At 39.5% G+C, this 17,537-nt stretch overlaps 1 pseudogene; it reads left to right on the top strand.

The window, feature by feature from the left end:
• Positions 1 to 10,438: 10,438 nt before the first annotated feature.
• On the top strand, positions 10,439 to 10,950 carry LOC104849094 (annotated as a pseudogene).
• The last annotated feature ends 6,587 nt before the right edge of the window (positions 10,951 to 17,537 follow it).

Genomic DNA, 17,537 nt, shown 5'->3' with positions numbered 1-17,537 from the left:
TCTCTATCTTTCTTGTCACAGTGCCCAATACACTGCTTTTAAAAACTGAGCCTGACAGCCAAGCAAGATAGTGTGTGCCCATAATCCCAGCCCTATGGAGGCGGAGGCTAGAAGATTGCTAGTATAAGACTAGCCTAGATAAGTAATTGACTCAGAAATACTCTATTTCAAAGAATTTTTAAAAGGCTGGGGATGTAGATGAGTGTACCTGGTCTGAGTTGAATGATCAGGAGTACAGGAAGCAAAAAAGAAAAGGAGAGGGAGATGTGGATAAGAGAGAAAAAGACGAGGAGGAAAGAAATGAAGAAGTAAAGGGAAATGAGAAAAAGAAAAAGAAAAAATAAAGAAGTAAGGGGAAATGAATGAATGAAGGAAGGAAGGAAGGTAGGAAAGGACCAAGGAAGAAAGGGCCTGAGCTGGGTTCCTGGTGATGGCTATGGTTTACATATGGCTTGAGTGTCTCTCTGAAGCAGGACAGGAAAAAGAAGAGAAATAAGTTTCCCCAAACTAAGCAATTTTTCCTTAGATCTTCCACTTCCTATGGCTGTTGTTTTCGTTCTATTACAAATAAAATTAATAACTTTGTCTCTGTATGTAAGATATCACAACTCTGTGTTCCCATAAATCCTGTTTTTACCTGACCAAGGCCACCAGGATATGAGAAGTTATAAAACTGTCACATCTTGACTATTTTTCTGCTTCTGTCCACAAGATTATTGTTGCTAGGTAGATCAACACCCCATGGTACAACATGTATAAAGTTAGAGTCCTTCCTTTGTCCTGGGATCATCCTTTAGACACAAGTCCAATGAGCCAATGTGCACATAAATGAGCCATCCTGTTTCCCCCATTGGTCTGAAATTCAGCAACATTTAATGGGGGCTCACCTGGGCTCAGAGAGGACACTCTTGCTGTCCACTTTATGTGTAAGCTTGGGGATCCCAAGATGGAAGAGACACCAAGACCACCAGTGTCACTGGGTGAAACCTAACCTCAGACAGGGAATTGGCTCTCCTGCAGCCTGGTAACCTCTCCTCTCAGTGCAATGGAAACTGAGGGGACTACAGAGTGATTCTGGAACAGAGAGCTGCAGGACCAAGGTAAGGTTTGGGGGCCCTAGGAAGGACTGATCTCATGAAGATAGAAGGGGACCTCGATCATTTCCCAGGATGTGAGTGTGGCCTAGAGTAAGAGTGGCTCACAAGAGGTGTACCTATTAATCTGACCTAAACAAGCTCAGACAAACACTATATCCAGGGTGGAAAGAGAACCAAAAAGGGGAAGGTGTATGATTGTGTGTGAATGAAATGCATGGGGACACATTCTCCACCTGCTCAATAACACCTGAAAACTCCTGTGATGGATACAGTCTAATCCATCTAAAATGTAAGTGATTGAGAGAGTGACTTGCATCACAACAGGGAGAAGATCTGAGAAAATGTGTCAAAATATACCCCATTAGAATGTATGTTAGAAAATTTTAAGACTATATGGAGTGTTATAGAATAAAGCACCCCAGAGGTTAAGACCACTTTGTGAAGTTGAATGGCTCTCCTTTGATGTTGGATGGCCAGCCAAAGGTATAATAGCTTGGGGAGCAATTGGGCATGTGTACTGGGTGGTGGCCAGGGAGAAAGGTCAGACAGGGCATCCAGAACAATTTACTTACATCCACTCCCGGATTCATATAGTAGATACTTGTCCTACATGGTTATGGTCCTATATCTTGGCATATTGTGAAACACTTATGGCCTGAGGTGAGCCTAAAATGAAAGGGAAAGAGAAATCAGCTCTTCAAGGAGCTTTAGTGACAAAAGAAAAGCAAAAAAAACAGAACAAGAAAACCTGGTTTTACAAGAGCCCCCAGAAGAGGCAGAGATCCCCTTAATTACACCTCAACACACTACCCCCTTAATAGGGCCAGCCTGCAAGAAGGCAGGATCTGACAATAGTGAACTCCAAGCACCACCTGAGAGGGAAAAATCAGAGCCACTTTTGCAGGAGGAAAATAAGGGATGCCCAAATGTTAAAGCTGGGTATCTATGGTGTAGCTGCTCCAGGGATACTAGGCTGCCCATTAATTATCATATGAATAATCAAATCCAAGAAAGAAAGGGGAACTTTTTCTCTCAGCCATGCTCAAAGACTAACCTAATCTGGAAACACTATATATCCCTCCTATGTGGGAATAGTCCCAGGCCCATATAGATTTGATTCAATCCACCTTCCTGACACAGAATCCAACCTGGCTAGATTGCAAACAGCTTCCCTTGACAGTGCTCACATTAAGCAGTGCCAAAGAGTGACTCAAGAAGACCCCTGCTGATTGGAAAACAATGCCCCAGCAGGTGTGATGAATGTTCAAACATATGCTCAGGACCACTTCCCTGAGGTAGACCCCCAGTGGAACCCAAAAAATTCAGCTAAAATATAGCACTTTCAGGGTTACAGAGTCTCTTAAAAGGCTTAAAGGACAGTAGAAAGACAGCAATAAATATGAGAAATATCTCAAAATACTCTAGGGAACTGATAAAAGTTCCAGGCAATTTTACAAGAGGCTCTCTGTGGCATTTCACCTCTACACATCATTCATTCCTGAGGCCACTGAAAATCAGTGCATGGTAAATGCCTCCTTTGTGAGACAGGCTCAGGGAGACATCAAGTGGAAAATACAGAAGCTAGAGAGTTTTCTAGCATGAATGTGACACACATTTTAGAGGTGGCCACAAAGGTGAACATCAACAGAGATTAGGAGGCCAAATGGGAAGCTGATGGAAGATTTTTAAAAAAGGCAGGTCTGATGGTGAAAGCCTTCATGTGAAAGATAATGGAAGTCACCAAAGTGCAGGGGCAAAATCTTGGTCAAAGAAGGGACCAAACTGGGCCAGAACCTGGAAATCATTTAAGGCTACAATGGGATCCATATGCATAATGTGAAAAAAAGAAGGCACTCAAAGAAATGAATGTGTAAAAATGATGTTGGCAATGATGAGAATTATAAAACTAGAGGACAACCAGCTAAAGTCCACCACCCGCACAATGAGCCAGAAACTAACCTCCACTAACTGGAAGAAACTGAAAGTTATGAGGATTAGTCAAGAATGAGCTCCATCTCCTCAGGCCCTGGATGCCTATTGTAACAATGAAAGTGAGGAGCCAAGTGATGGATTTTTTGGTAGATAGCAGGGTTGAGTACTCAGCAGTGACATAATCCATTGGGTGAGAAAAACCATATTACTATTGTTGGAGCCACTAGATTCCCAAGAAGAGGCCACTTTGTCAGGCTAAAGGTGTGTCATAGGGGACAAGAGGTCCAACATTGATTCCTGTATCTTCCAAACTATCCAGTTCCTTTGCTAGGAAGGAACCTGTCCCAGAAACTATAGGCCCTAATTTTCTTTGGGCCACAGGAAATATGACTTTAAGTTTGACTCATCCAGAGACCATGGTGGTGACTTGTACCATCCCACAAACAGAAGAGTGGGGAATATATTCAGAAAAGTCACCAAATCTGAGAAGAGATGAGCTACAGGTGCTACATTTAAGGTATCTAGGGTGTGGGCTGAATATAGCTCAACTTAGCTGATGTTGAATTGAGCATAGGTGATAGTAGAACTAAATCAGGGGCAGTTTCTGTTCAATATGAGATACTCTCTTCCAAGGGAAGTTAAACAAGGCATTCAAGGACATTTTAAATGGTTCATAAAGGGCCAGGGATTTAGGTCAGTGGTTCTGCCACCTCCCTCTCAAGTGCAAGGACCTGAGTTTGATCCCCAGCACCAAACAAACAAACAAACAAATAAAATGACTCACAAAACATGAAATCTTGGCTAGATGCCAGTCATCTTGGAATAGCTCACTTTTACTGGTATGCAAACCAGGAACTAATGAATATAAGTCAGTATAGGACTTGCTTGCTGTAAATCAGGTCACTGAGACAATTTACCCAACAGTACCAAATTTGTACCCATTGATGAGATGCATTTCAGCAATTACTTCCTTGTTTATTTGCTTGCGCTTGACAGATGTCTTTGTCAGTCTCCGCATTGCACCAGACAGCCCATTTACATTTCAATGGTAGAATCCTGTTACAAGCAGAAGGAACATCTCACCTGGACTAGGCTTCCCAAGGAGTCAAAAACTTCGAGGAGGCACTGGCTACCAACCTGAAGCCTTGATCACACCTGAAGACAACTGCACCTTACTACAGTATGTCGGTGACCTACATTTAGCAGCCACAAACTGTGAAGCCTGAAATCAAGGAATTAAGGACATCCTCCATCTACTTTGGAAGGCTTGGTATAAGTTGTTTAAGAAAGAAAAGCATGAGTTTACTGAAAAGAGGTCAAATATTTAGGTTTCATAGTGAAACAAGGGGAGCACAAAATGAACATTACATGACAACAAGCTGTATGTGTCCTCCAAATCCCAATCACCTGATGCTAGGTGAGAGAGATTTTTTTTTTTTGAGAAACAGGATACTGTCATATTTGTCTCCCAAATTTCTCACTTATGGATAAGCCCCTATATGAAATCCCAAAACTGGGGAGGGAGGAGCCCTTCCTCTGAGAAGCTGACCAGGAAATAGCATTTAAACAAATCAAAGAGGCTCTGACTCAGGCCTCAGCCTTAGGGCTGCAAGATATAACTAAGTTTTTCTTCCTGTATGTCTATGAATGGAAGAGAATGGCTAGAGGAGTTCTAACACAGGTTATGGGATGCTGGCATCACCTGATGGCATACTTGTCAAAACAATTAGACTCTGTGGCCCCACAATGCCCTCCATACTTTAGGACACTTGTAGCTACCTCCCTGTTGACACAGGAGACTGACAAGCTGACTTTGGGACAACAACTGACCATTTGAGTACCTGAATCAAGTATAGCCTTAATGGACCAGAGAAGGTATCAATGGTTACCAAACTGAAGGGGGACTAGGTATGAGAGACTTCTGTGCAAAGCTCCTTGCACTGGTCTAGAAACTGTGAACACTTATCCCAGCTACTTTTCCTCTAGTCAAACTGGGAACCCCTGTGATGATTGTATGGACACCATGGATAGTTTTCTCCAGCCAGGGAGATTTCACAGACTACCCCCTTGGAAACTCAGATGTTGAATACTTCACAGATGGAAACAGTGTCATGTTAAAAGGGGCACAGTGAGCAGGATACAATGGTGATTCTGAGCTCTGTAATAGAGGCTCAGCCTCTGCTTACTGGAACCAGAGCCAATAAGGCACAGATGATAGCCTTGACATGGGCTCTTTTGATAGCAAAAGACAAAAAGGGTAGTGTATATCAATTCCAAATATGACTTTGTGAATTTTCATGCACATGAAGCAATGAACAAGGAGAAAGTGCTCCTAACTGATGGAAAAAAAAAACAAGACAAAATAAAGTACAAAGAACAATTTTCACAACTCCTAGCTGCTGTATGGGCACCCTCAAATGTGGCTCTTAAGTACTGTAGGGAACACCAATGGACCTGAACATTGGAAGACAAAGGAAACCAAAAGGCAATAAGAGAAGCAAAGCAAATTGCTATGACAATGCTGTAAACTGAGAGAAACTTTTCCCAGAAACCACAAATTACTCTCCAAAGGAAAAAGCTTGGTTTACTGAAGAATCTTGAAATTATATAAAGGGAGCATGGTAGAAATTTTCAATGACCTCATTCCTGAAATGACAGTACCAAGTTTCTAAGATAATTTCTTCAAGAGTCTCACATGGGCAGTATGACACAAGAAATATTACTATGCCATAATTTCTGTACACTATTGCTCACTGCTATCACCTGAGCTGTTTATAAGCAATGCTTAAAATATGATAAAAAAAAGACAAGGGTTCACCAAGCCCCCAGTTATTCAAGAACTGGGTGATCGCCCCTTGTGTAAAATTGCACATAGAATTCATTGAACTGCCTTGACTGAGAGGCAATCAGTATATGTTGGTGCTTGTCTGTACCTTTTCGGGAGGGATTGAGGCCTTCCTCACTGGAACAGCAGAGGCCCAAGAAATGAAAAAAGGTACTGTGAAGGAATGTCATCCCAGGATTTGGACTTTTCCTGCCAGATAATCAACTGGAATTTATAGTCTAGTTGGTCTAGGGACTTGTACAGATCTTTAAAATAAAATGGAAACTACAGTGAATTCCAAGCATCATCTGAGAGGGAAAAATCAGAGCCACTACCCCAAGAGGAAAAGGAGGGATTCCCAAATGATACAGCTAGATGTATGTGATGTGACACTCAAGAGCCCTACAGGTGCACCTTAGGGACACTAGGTTGCCCACTAATTGTCATATGGATGGCCAAATCCAAGGAAGAAAGGGGAATTTTATGTACTAGCCATGCTCAAACACTGACCTCCTTAACTGAAAACACCATATTCCCTTCTACATGGGAAAAGTTCCAGGCCCTTATAGATTTGATGCAATGCATCTTCTAGACACAGAATCAAACCTGGCTAGATTGCAAACAGCTTCCCTTGACAGTGTTAACACTGAGGAGTGCCAAAGAGTGACTGAAGAAGACCTCTGGTGATTGGAAAACAATGCCCTAGCAGGTGTGATGAATGTTCAAACATATGCTTAGGACCACTTCCCTGAGGTAGACCCCTAGAGGAACCCAAAAAATGCTGCTCTATTATAGCACTTACAGAGGTACAGAGAGACTCTCTTATAAGGCTTAATCGATAGTGGAAAGAAAGCAATAAATATGTGAAAGATCTCAGGAACACTCCAGGGAACTGATGAAAGTCCCAGATAGTTTTACAAGAGGCTTTGTGCTGCATTTTGCTTCTACACTTCATTCAGCTCTGAGTGCACTGAAAATCAGTGCATGGTAAATGCATCCTTTGTGGGACAGGCTCAGGGAGACATCAGGTGGAAACTACAGAAGCTAGAGTGGTTTTCCAGCATGAATGTGACACATGTTTTTAGAGGTGGCCACTGCGGTGAACCTGAACAGTGATGAGAAGGTCAAATGGGAAGCTTACTGGAAGTTAAAAAAAAAAGGCAGACATTTTGGAAGAAAGTGTTCACTGGAAAGAGAATAGAAGTATCCAAAGGGCAGGAATATTGCTTTGGTCAAAGAAAGGGCCAATTGAGCTAAGATCTGGGAATCAGCCAAGGTTAAAATGTGATTGATGTTCCCAAGGCAAAAAAAAAAAAAAAAAAAAAAAAAAGACAGCATTGAAAAATAAATTCTCAGGGCCGGGCATTTAGCTCAGCAGTTCAGTGGCCTGCTTTGCAAGCTCAAAGACCTGAATTCAATCCCCAGTACAAAAAAAAAAAAATTCTCAGAAAATTATGGTGGAGATGATGAAAATTATAAAACCAAAGGAGGAACTCCTGCTAATGTCTACCACTTCCACAATGAGCTAATATGTGACCTCCTAGGACTGACAGAAACTGAAGGCTATGAGGACTAGGAAAGACTAGGCTCCATCTCCTCAAGCCCCAGGAGACCATGGTAAAGCAAGAGGGGCAGAGACTGATAGATGCTTTGGTAGATATCAGGGCTGAACACTCAGTAGTGACACAACCCATTGGACCATTATCCAAAACATCTGTAACTATTTTCAAGGCTACTGGGGTCCCAGAGAAGAGGCTATTTTGCTGGCCTAAGAGTGCGTCATTGGGGAAGAGGGGTACAACATGTAATCCTGTGTCTTCCAACTGTTTAGTTCTACTGCTAGGAAGAGACCTGCTCAAAGTAAAGGCCCAAATTGCCTTTGGCCTACAGGTAAATGTATCTTTAAGTCTGACTGATCCATAAACCAAGGTATTGACTCTTACCACCCCACAAGCTGAACAGTGAAAATTGTATTCAAATAATCACCAAAGCTAGGATTAGTCAAGCTACATAGGTTGAAACTTAAGATACTTAAAGGGCTGAAGATAAACCACCTGTGCTGGGCATGTATCAAGGGCAGCTGATAGTCAAACTAAAAATGACAAAATTCTGCTTCAAGTCTGCCAATACCTCCATCCCAATGAAACCATACAAGGTGCTCAAGGACATTTGAAATGGCTCATAGAAGATGGAATTTTGGTTGGATGCTTGTCATCTTGGAACAACCCACTTCTGATAGCGCACAAACCAGGAACTAATGAATATAGAGCAGTACAGGACTTGCTTGATATAAATCAGGCCACTGAGACTATTCTCCCAGTGGTACCAAATTTATACCCATTGAAGGGACTCATTCCAACAATGTTATCTTGCTTACTTGCTTAGACTTGAAAGATATCTTTGTCTTTACACCTTGCACCAGACTGCCTATCTTTGCATTGCAATGATCCTATTACAGGCATAAAGGAATAGCTCACGCAAACTAGATTTCCCCAAGGTTTTGAGGACTCTCTTATGAACTTTAGAGAGGCACTTGCTACCAAACTGAAAGTCTTCATCACACAAGAAGACAATTGCATCTTTACATAGCATTTAAATGATCTTCTTTTACCAGCCCCAGCCTACTAAGACTAGTATAAATGAACTAAAAACATCCTTCATCTAGTTTGAAAGGCTGCATATAAAGTATCCAAGAAAAAAGGCGAAAATGTGCTGACAAGAAGTTAGATATTTAGGTTCCAAAGTGACACAAAGGGGCTTTCGGTGGATCAGCACCATCCCCTGCCTGTTCTGCCACCAGCCCCAGTGAGGAAGGTAGCCACGCAGGTGCCCTTGAAACACCCCCATGACACCCCCCCTGATCTCAGACCTCCTAATTGGTCCAGTCCTTGGACCCATTCTTCAGAGGCATAGGTGGTCATAAAGGGTATTTTTCTGAGCACCCAACATTGAACATCTTTAAAGAAAGGGCTGGGGAAACCTGGAAACCTGCAATAAAACTGTATGGAGTTCAACCCTGCAGCTTGGGGAACTCAATTTAGGCCTTGTGGCCTGAGGTCAGTCTGAGTTGTGGGGATCTGCCATTGGCTAGCTGAGATTAGGGGACTTGCTTCTATACATGGCTGTGCACATGGTATATTATGACAGCAGAGACATAGTCTGAAAGAAGCCCTTCAAATTCTTTTTTTTTCTTTCTTTTCCTCATTCCACCCTGCAATTTCTTTCTTTTTTTCCATTCTCTTTCTCCAACTCAGTCTCTTGCTCCACCATATTATCCCTCATCTCCCTTTCTACTCCTGCTCCTACCCTAACTCAGACTTATTCTTTTATTATTTTTTTCTTTTTGCTTTATGTTCTTTTCTTCTGTCATTTTACCTCACTCATGGGTCAGTAGTTTCAAGGGAAAGAGAGCCGCTGTTGCTGTTAAGAGGATATATTCTTGTCCTCACTCTTGCACTCTGTCTATCCCTTTTGAAGTCAATAGTTTGGTAAAGATTGTATGGTCATTCTATGCCCTCTGGCTTCACTTGAAACCTCCTCCAATACTTTCATTTATCTACTCCTCTTGTTCTAACTCTGTCTAATCCCCCATCCTAAATGGTAAAGTTGCTATATTGAAAAACATATTCACTGCAAACATATTTTGGGCTGCTTCTTGATATTAATTTAATTTACATGGTTTAAAGATGATAGATTAATGACTACCCCAAGTGGTCAAATTGCAAGTTGAGCTTGATCCTATTGTGCTGCTGAATGTATCAATTGGGATAAAGGATTGTGATTGATTTAATGAGTTGTTTTCTCTGATATTATGAATATGAGAATGTCTAGGAGGCATTAGAGACTCAAAAGCTAAAGCACAACCATACCAGAAAGATTTAAGTAATAACCCAGAAATTAAACAGAGGACAACCCAACAAAAAATAAATAAAAATGAGAAAACACTTATGCAAGACACAAAGACAAACTTCCATTTCACCAATGGCAAACAGTAGGGCAAATGAGGATGAAAAGTCTGATAGTGAACCAGCAGGACACCCCGAACCCATAGCACAGGAAGTAACAAAACAGATCAATCAGGCTCTAGAAAAATTCACAACAGAAATAATTTCCCAGATAACCATAGAGATTGTGAGCAAAATGAAAGTCATGATTCAAGACTCTAGAACAGAAACTGAAAAAAAAAAAAAAAATAGATGAGCTCAGGACCATGATAGAAGCCATGAAAGCCCAAAATAAGAACAAAATGGAAACAATGAATGCCCAACATAGGAAAGAAATGGAATCCATAAAACAGATTCAAACAGATATCCAAAGGATTAAAAACTCTACTGAAAGTATATGCAACAGAATAAAAGATTGCGAAGATAGAATTTCAGATATAGAAGATAGGATTGCAATCAGTGACTGTGAAAAGAGAGGTCTCTTAAAAACAGTAAGGGATGCTAGCGGTTCCCCTCCTCACAGCAACACGACTTCCCTTCCTCAGCTCAGTGACAGGGGCTCCCCCTCGGGCACCTCTGCCGCCACCGCCGGCACCACCTCCACTGGTGGAGTCTCGCCAAGTCTGCGGCCCACGGCCACCATGCAGTTTATGTTGCTTTTTAGTCATCAGGGAAAGCTTCGACTGCAGAAATAGTATGTCCCACTGTCAGACAAAGAGAAGAAAAAGATCACAAGAGAACTTGTTCAAACCGTTTTAGTAAGGAAACCTAAAATGTGCAGCTTCCTCAAGTGGCAAGATCTGAAGATTGTTTACAAAAGATATGCTACTCTGTATTTTTGCTGTGCTATTGAGGATCAGGACAATGAATTAATTACCCTGGAAATAATTCATCATTATGTGGACTTACTTGACAAGTATTTTGGCAGTGTGTGTGAGCTTGATATCATCTTTAATTTTGAGAAGGCCTATTTTATTTTGGATGAATTTCTTTTGGGAGGGGAAGTTCAGGAGACATCCAAAAAAATGTCCTTAAAGCAATTGAACAGACCGATCTCCTGCAGGAGGAAGCTGAAACTCCACGTAGTGTTCTTGAAGAAATTGGACTGACATAACTCTCCTCCCTTGTTGCTGACTCCTGTGGCATTTCATATACTGTAGATGGTCACTGCCTTCATGTCCATGTTAGCTAATGGTGTAAGATGATGCCTTGTCAGTATTACTGTTTTGCTAAGCTGCTTCATTCAGGCCTACACAATTTTTTTAAAGGGAATTTTGGTTAATTAAATGATTAGGGACTTCATATAAATGTGAATTAGAAAGATACTTCTGGATGTTTTAAAAGGTTATAGGTCAGTTTCTCAATGATTATGTGCATATATGAAAATGACATGTATACATGTATATCAAACAATTTGACAATATGCATCTATACTGTATTTGACAAAGGAAACAAATTATAATGTGAAACTTGGTTTATGAAACCAAAGACTAGTGCATTTTATTTGTATAATACAAATAAAGGGAATTAACATGTCATGTGGAATGAAAATTTAATGTTGAAACTTTAACCAAAAAACAAACAAAAATTTTTTACCAAAGACCCCTATTGGTCTCTACATACTTTAAAACAAAGGGAATACAGACTATTTTGGATGACTAAATTGGACTGATGCTGATTTACACTGAAATTATGTCCTAAACATTATGAGTGAATGGGATAGGGAACAAAGACCACTTCATGTTCGTGAGCACATAATTTTTAAGGCCAAGGCACATTTGACTCCTGAGATGAATATTTTGTGGTCCTAATCATTTAGCAATTTGGTTGGCTTGTTTTTTGTGCCCCCAAATAAAGTGGGAATGTAAAATGACCACAAATTTTCCATAACAGTATCTTACAGAAACATCTTGCTTTCTTCAGTGTTGCATAAAATCATTGTTCAAAGAATGAATATTCCTTCTGGAGTGCTTGTTAAAGCCAAATATATTTTGTTTCCCTATTGCTTCCTTCCAATTAGAAGTGCTGCAAACTTCACAGCAGTTTCCTTTCCTTCCATGGCACTGCCTAGTTAATAAAGTCTTGGAAAATTTTTCAAAAAGGCATTTCATTTAACAAAGTGAACATGAATGAAATAAAATGGCATTAGTTGGCCCTGTAGTTTTTAAAGTTCTATAACTGTTCAGCATCACTTTTATATATCATTATACATATCTAAACATTGTGTTCATAGTTTACACTTTCACTTGTATATATGCTGGGCTGGATTAAGCTTTGTTGTGATTGTGACCAACATTCAGGCCACGTGAGCACTGTCTTACCACATTGCCAATTACTTGTAATAAATGCTCAACCTCCAAAAAAAAGAAACCAGTAAGGGATTATGGGAAGTTGATTCAACAACTCCTATATGATGCAAAGAAGAATAACGTAAGACTCATAGGAGTCCATGAAGTAGCAGGAGAAAATACAAATGACTTAAAAAAGATGTTCACAGAATTAATGACAGAAAACTTCCCAAACAGATGGGAAGAATTAGACATACAGATAAGTGAGGCTTATAGAACTCCAACTAGCTACTATCAAAAAAAATCTACACCTAGATATATAATAATCAAGATCCCAGAAATCCAACAGAAGAACAAAATACTACAAGCAGTAAGAGAAAAGAAACAAATCATATGCAAAGGAAAGCCCATCAGAATCACAGCAGACTTTTCAACACAAGCCCTCATGTCAAGGAGAGCCTGCAGTGAGGTATTTCAAGTCCTAAAAGAAAACAACCTCCAATCTAGACTGCTCTTTCCTGCAAAACTCTCTTTCAAAATGGATGGGGAAATAAGATAATTCTATGACAAAGAGTACCTGAGAAACTTCTTGAACACGAAACCAGCACTACAAGGAATTCTAAACAATATACTAGAAAAGGACAAAGAAGGTCACAACACCATGAGGCCCAACAGACCAAATCAAATAGGCAAGGCAAGAAACTAAAAGGAGAGGGGGGGGCATAAAAAGAGTCAACAAAAGGACAATAACATGACAATAATAAGTCAGAACATATCAGTTATAACCATCAATGTCAATGGCCTCAACTCAACAATCAAGAGAAATAGACTGGCAGAATGGATTAAGAAGCAAAATCCAACAATATGTTGTATACAAGAAACACAACTAATGCAAAAAGAAGCCCATAGACTGAAAATGAAAGGATGGAAAACAATTCTCCATGGGACAGGAGCCCAGAAAAAAGCAGAGGTAGCAATCTTATTTGCAAACAAAGTAAATTTTAAACCAAAACTGATTAAGAGAGACAAAGAAGGCCACTACATTCTTGTAAAGGGAACAATTCAAGAGGAAGAGATGACAATCATAAACATATATGCAGCAAATATTAATGTCCCCAACTATATAAAACAAATATTAAGTAACATGAAAAACCAAATAAGCACTAATACAATTGTAGTGGGGAATTTAAATACCACATTATCACAAATAGATAGATCATCTAGGCAGAAAATCAACAATGAAATACTAGAACTGAACCAAGCTTTGGAACACAAGGACTTAATAGATGTCTATAGAGTATTCCACCCCACAAAATCAGAATATACATTCTTTTCGGCTACACATGGGTCATTCTCCAAGATAGGCCACATACTAGCTCACAGAACAGGTCTGAATAAATGCAAAAGAATCGAAGTAACCCCCTGTGTATTATCAGATCATAGTACAATCAAGTTGGAGATCAATAGCACAAGAAACTGTAGGAACTTCACAAACACATGGAAACTGAACATCACTCTCCTAAACAATCAATGGATCACAGAGGAAATTAAAGAAGAAATCAGACAGTTTTTACAAATAATGAAAATGCCAATACAACATAAAGGAATCTATGGGACACAATGAAAGCAGTTCTACATGGAAAATTCATAACATTGAATGCCCACACTAGGAAAACAGAGCGGGCTCAAATAAAAAACAACTTAATGATGAAACTTAGACTCCTAGAAAAACAAGAGCAAGAAAAACCCAAAATTTAAACAAGTGAGGAAATTATAAAGATTAGAGCAGAAATCAATGCAATGGAAACTAAGAAAATGACACAAAAAATAAATGAAACAAAGAGTTGGTTTTTTGAAAGAATAAATAAAATCAATAAACCCTTAGCTAATCTTATCAAAAAAAGGAAAGAAAAGGCTCAGATCCATGCAATCAGGAATGAAAAAGGTGAAGTCACAATAGATCCAACAGAAATCCAGAGGATCATTAATACCTACTTTAAGAACCTATGCTCCAATAAAATGGAAAACACAGAAGAAATAGACAGAATTTTAGAAACTTATGATTTACCAAAGTTGAACAAAGAAGATAAAAACATTTTAAACACCCCAATTATAGTCAGTGAAATTGAAAATGTAATTAACATTTTTCCAACAAAGAAAAGCCTGGGTCCTGATGGATTCACTGCTGAATTTTACAAGACATTTAGAGAAGACCTACTGCCATTACTCTTCAAACTTTTCAATGAAATTGAAAGGGAAGCAATACTTCCAAACTCATTCCTGGAAGCAAGTATCACTTTGATTTCCAAACCAGGGAAAGATGCAACTAAAAAAGAGAACTACAGGCCAATCTCCTTAATGAATATACATGCAAAAATCCTCAATAAGATACTAGCAAACAGAATACAGAGGATCATCAAGAAGATCATACATCCTGACCAAGTTGGATTTATTCCAGGGATGCAAGGATGGTTCAACATACCTAAGTCAATAAATGTAATATACTATATTAACAGAGTCAAGGACAAAAATCATATGATCCTCTTGATAGATGCAGAAAAAGCATTTGACAAAATTTAACACCCATTCATGATAAAAACCCTGCAAAAAATTGGAAAAGATGGTCTATATCTCAACTTAATAAAGGCTACCTATGAAAAACCAATAGCCAACATCATATTAAATGGCCAAAAACTGAAAACCTTCACATTAAAATCAGAAACAAGACAAAGATGCCCACTATCAGCACTCCTCTTCGATATAGTTCTGGAAACATTAGCCATAGCAAATAGACAAGAGAAAGAAATTAAAGCAATAAAGATAGGAAAGGAAGAAGTTAAACTGTCATTATTTGCTGACAATATGATACTCTACATCAAAGACCCAAAAAACTCTATGAAAAGACTTCTAGACTTAATTGACAGATTCAATAGAGTAGCTGGATACAAGGTGAACACCCAAAAATCAATAGCCTTCTTGTACACAGATAACAGACTAACTGAGAGAGAAATTAGGGAAACAATTCCCTTCACAATAACATCCAAAAAAATGAAGAATCTAGCAATCAATCTAACAAAAGAAGCAGAAGACCTCTACACTGAAAACTACAGCACTCTGAAAAAACAGATCGAAGAGGATGTAAGAAAATGAAAGATATCCCCTGCTCCTGGATAAGAAGAATCAACATAGTGAAAATAGCCATACTACCAAAACTGCTATACATATTCAATGCAATGCCAATTGAAATTCCAACACTATATTTCACAGAAGTAGAAAAAAAAAGAATGCAAAAATTCATTTGGAACCACAAGAGACCTAGAATAGCAAAAGCCATCCTAGGCAACAGACACATGCAGCGGGTATAACAACTCCCAATTTGAAACTATACTGCAAACCCACTGTGATAAAACAGCATGGTACTGGCAAAGAAACAGACCTGAGGATCAGTGGAACAGATTGGAAGACACAAAAACAATTCCAGATACACTCAGCTACCTTATTTTGACAAAGGAGCTGACCATCCTCAGTGGAGAAAAGATAGCCTCTTCAATAAATGGTGTTGGAAAAACTGGATCTCAACCTGCCAAAGATTAAAACTGTACCCTTTTCTTTCATCATGCACTAAAGTAAAATCCAGGTGGATTAAAGATCTAAATGTTAAAGCAAAAACATTAAACTTGCTGGAAGATAAGTTAGGCAGAACTCTTGAAGACATTGTCATAGGAAAAGACTTAATGAACAAATCCTCAGCAGCATGGGAACTAGCAGAAAGAATCAACAACTGGGATCTCATCTTATTAAAAAGCTTCTGCATTGCAAAAGAAGCCATCAACAGAAGTAAGAGACAACCTACAATGTGGGAAAAGGCTTTTACTAGCTGCTCCTCAGACAAAGGACTATTATCTAGAATATATAAAGAACTCAAAACAATCAGCCCCCCAAATATAAAGACCCGATTCAAAAATGGACATCAGAAATGAACAGACATTTCTCAGACAAAGAAGTAAAAGTAGCAAGTAAATATATGAAAAAATGTTCCACATCGCTGGTCATTCAAGAGATGCAGATGAAAACAACACTGAGATTCCACCTCACCCCACAAAGAATGGCTATTATAACGAAATCAAACAAAAACAAATGTTGGCAGAGTTGTGGGGAGAAAGGGACCCTTCTCCATTGTTGGTAGGAGTGCAGACTGGTGCAACCACTATGGAAATCAATGTAGAGATACCACAAAGAGCTTGGACTAGAGGTTCCATTTGACCCATCCATCCCTCTGCTGGGTATCTTTCCAAAAGAACTAAAAGAATCATATCACAGTGATGCATGCACATGCATGTTTATAGTGGTACAGTTTGTAATAGCTAAAACTTGGAAACAGCCCATTTGCCCATCAGTTGGAAATTGGATAAAGATGTGGCTTTTCTACAAAATGGAATATTACTCAGCCATAAAGAAAGGGAAATTAGATTCATTCATAGGAAAATGGATACATATTGAGGATATACTCCTAAGTGAAATAAATAAGTCACAAATGTGTAAATACCGAAGAGTTCTTCTGGTGTGAATAAACTGTAATATTACATAAGATCCTGATGAGATAACTGACAATGTGAAATGGAAAGAAAATGTCTAAAGGTGTAGGGAAGGTGGGATAGGTAGGGGAAGCATAATAAGGGAAAAGAAAAAATGTGAAAAAGTGAAAAGATGGAAATAAAGTGGTTGTAGGTGGGGAAGGGAGGAGTGGTGAAGGGAGGGCAGGGACAAGGGGAAAAAATGAGAACCAAGACCTGTCATGTAGAGGTACAAGATCCTAACATTTAATGTAACTGTACTGTATCCCTAAAATGTACCAATAAACTCAACTATAAATTTTAAAAAAGGTGACACAAAGGGAGTACAAACTGGACATTACACAAAAACAGGCTGTCTGTGCCCTACAAATCTCAACCACCTGATGCTAGGTGAGAGAGGGTCGTTTGAGAAATAGGATTTTGTCATATATGTTTCCAAAATTTCTCATTTATGGCTAAGGCCCTATATGAAGCACCCAAACTAGGGAGGAAGGAGCACTTCCCCTGAGAAGCTGAACAGGATGTTCCCAAGTGTGTAAGACAACTCTTTCAAGGGCCTCACATGGGGAAAATGGCACTAGAAACATTAGTAGCCCATAATTTCTATGAGCTTTGCTCACCACCATCACCCCAGCTGTTTGTGAGCAGTGTTGTGTTTAACATGTGCTCAAAGTAACCCAAGATAAGGGTCCAGACAGCCCCCAGGTACTCGAGATCTGGATGTCTCCCCTTGTGTGAACTTACATACGGAATTCACTGAACCTCCTCTAGTGGAAGGCTGTCAATACGCGTCTGTGATTGTCTGTACCCGTTCCTCAGTGGTTAATGCCTTTCTCACTGGAACAGCAGAGGCTCAAGAAGTGACAAAGTTCCTGTGA

This window comes from Fukomys damarensis, unplaced genomic scaffold (genome assembly GCF_012274545.1).
Source record: "Fukomys damarensis isolate Sample0158 unplaced genomic scaffold, DMR_v1.0_HiC HiC_scaffold_1, whole genome shotgun sequence".
NCBI lineage: Eukaryota > Metazoa > Chordata > Mammalia > Rodentia > Bathyergidae > Fukomys > Fukomys damarensis.
The sequence above is the reverse complement of the archived record's forward strand: the minus strand, read 5'-3'. Positions and strand labels throughout refer to the sequence as shown.